Source organism: Poecilia latipinna, unplaced genomic scaffold (assembly GCF_001443285.1).
Source record: "Poecilia latipinna isolate Pla-1442-1.1 unplaced genomic scaffold, P_latipinna-1.0 Scaffold4419, whole genome shotgun sequence".
NCBI classification, from domain to species: Eukaryota; Metazoa; Chordata; class Actinopteri; order Cyprinodontiformes; family Poeciliidae; genus Poecilia; species Poecilia latipinna.
The window spans coordinates 1-2,397 of NW_015117035.1; the positions used below are offsets into that span (position 1 = coordinate 1).

General features: G+C 38.3%; 1 long non-coding RNA gene across 1 annotated transcript; it reads left to right on the forward strand.

Moving 5' to 3' along the window:
- The first annotated feature begins 56 nt into the window (after positions 1–56).
- On the forward strand, positions 57–1,394 carry LOC106942615 (uncharacterized). The gene is made up of 2 exons (XR_001423668.1): positions 57–120; positions 545–1,394. It is a non-coding gene; the product is annotated as an uncharacterized LOC106942615 (long non-coding RNA).
- Positions 1,395–2,397: the final 1,003 nt, after the last annotated feature.

Here is a 2,397-nt window from a genome sequence, read left to right on the forward strand (position 1 = left end):
CACCCATACAGCTCCATAACACAAAAGACAGTTATTCATATATAGAACATATTGGAAAGCTGATCCTCCCGCTGTGGGCCGGAAAGGATTCTCTGGTTGGGGTGGAGTCATCCAGCTCTGGTAGGTGACAATGGTTTCCTCTGCCTTCCACCATCTTCTGTAAATCACCCATTAACCTTTTGATTTAATTTAAGCTCTGACACTGCTGCAGCTCGCTGGAGACCCTGCTGTTTTGTTTCACTGCTTGGTTTCATTGTTTTTTTTTTTAGGGTACCTTGTTTCATCAGTTGACTTTTTCATTTTTGTAACTACTTTGTTTAATTTGTTGTTTGGTTTAAATTTGTTACTTTGGAACATTCTATTTTGTGTGGCCTCCAGCCTCGCTGCAGGTAGCAGCCTTGGGTTCTTTTAGATTATTCTATTAAAGTATTGATATTTTTAATTGGTTATGTTGGAGGTAACCTCATTTTAGTCTGTGGCCAAGTTTAAATTGCAGTATTTGTTTTTTGTATTTGCTTGTTTAACCCCACCCTTTTGTCTCCAGGCTGAGAGCTGAAGGTAGTGGGAGGGGCCTCCTGGGAGACTGGACCTGTGTGCTGTGCAAGTGGCCGGTGTTGGGATTTCTTCACGATTGAATGCCTGTTCACAAGTGTTTGGGGTGATTTATTTTGGATTTATTCATTTACTTTAGGAACCAGTTCCCATTTGGACCGCCCTCCCCCTGCTGGTAGGCCTCAGTACTGTGCACTTCCCTTCCTATTGTGGTTCCTTATGTTTTGATTGTCTCTTTTTAAAAACAAACATGAAACAATAAAATGTAATTAACTTTTGGAAAAGTCTTGTTCTCTTTGGTTACAAACCTACTGTCAATCTATTTCCTTGGGTGCAATTCCCAAGGTGGCGTTGTTGACGACTTCTGGTTACCCTGCTGTGAGGGGCAGAGTATCGGATTTATACCCTAGTGTCGCCACATTATGTAATAAAATAAAAAAAATTACTCTGCTAGATTTTTTTTCACTCTTTTTCTATGCTGTCCATAGCAGAGTTGACATATCATACTGTATTTTTTTTTTTTCTGGAAAAAAAGTAAGAAAAATATGTAGCTAATGTTTGATATGTAGCTAATGTTTTACAATACAAACTGGATTCATCAAAGTTTCTTTACCAAAAAAATCAAAAAGATAAAAAGAAATTACATGTTTTTCTTCCTATCTTGAAATGTTAAATGTACATTAAATTATGGAATCATGTAAATATATTAGGGATGCTCCGATCAGGTCTTCTGCTGCCGATTACGATACCGATCACCAATGAGGTTGATCTCTGTTGATCAGCTGGATTGACTGTTAAGTTTTTCCTTTAGGTATAAATGCTACTATATGATCTGACAAAATTAAAAATGATCTGCCAATAAATTTACCTAATTTAGACATAAAAAAATGCTAAATACTTGGAGACAAAATACAGCAGCTATTGAGTCAAAAGGACAACTGAAAAACATGCAATCAGGAAAATAATATTTAACAGTAAGGCTCTCAGTACCATAAATTATACACGAGTCAAATAAATCTGCCTATCTGAAATAATGTCAAGTAAAAAAGGAAACATTCATTCAAATTCAAACGCAGGTTGCATCAAAAATAAACAATCATTCCTGATAGCATGACTAGCTGATTAATGCTGGTTCTGATTGGTTGGTTCTGACTGAGCGGAGTAACTCTGTAGAACACAAGAGGAGGCAGAGGAGATCAATTATTTTTTCAGAGATTACCTGTCTTGTGTTAAGACGGCAAACGTTTTAAAATCTTCTAAAATATCTAAAATCTTTTCTTTTTTTAAGCTACATGCTACAGCTTTAAACATAGGTTTGCATTGAGAGTTCACGGCAGGTGGAGCAGAAATGGCGCTATGTCTGTGAAATATTACTACCAGCAGCTCGTACCGGCGGTTCAACAACGAGAACAGAACCAGCGTCTTACACCGCCAGCTTGAAGACTTAAATTATTTTTCAGGTTATTTGTTGAGCTTTCTGACCGTGATGCTAATCCGGGTTAGTATTGATAGTTGTGCGCTGCTTTACCGGCCGCTCCGGAAGTCCTTTTTTCCTGCATTGAGTCTCGACGTAACCGAACTCCGTCAAGTGCTTGTTTTTTAAATGTCACATTAGAGTCGTTGTGTTGATGCATTTTGACGTGCTTCATCCCTGAGGTAAATTTCCCCTTTCACTCTGAGTGTTCAAGTTCCACACCACATTGCTTAGGATTTGGTGCAATGTAAATCCTAAGCAATGTGAATTTACATTGCCAATGTAAGCGTGTTTGCGCAGTGTGAAGGAAAGAGGAGATCAGCTGCACAAGCAGGCTGTGAAGTGAGATCAATGTGATCGGTTTTGGTGAT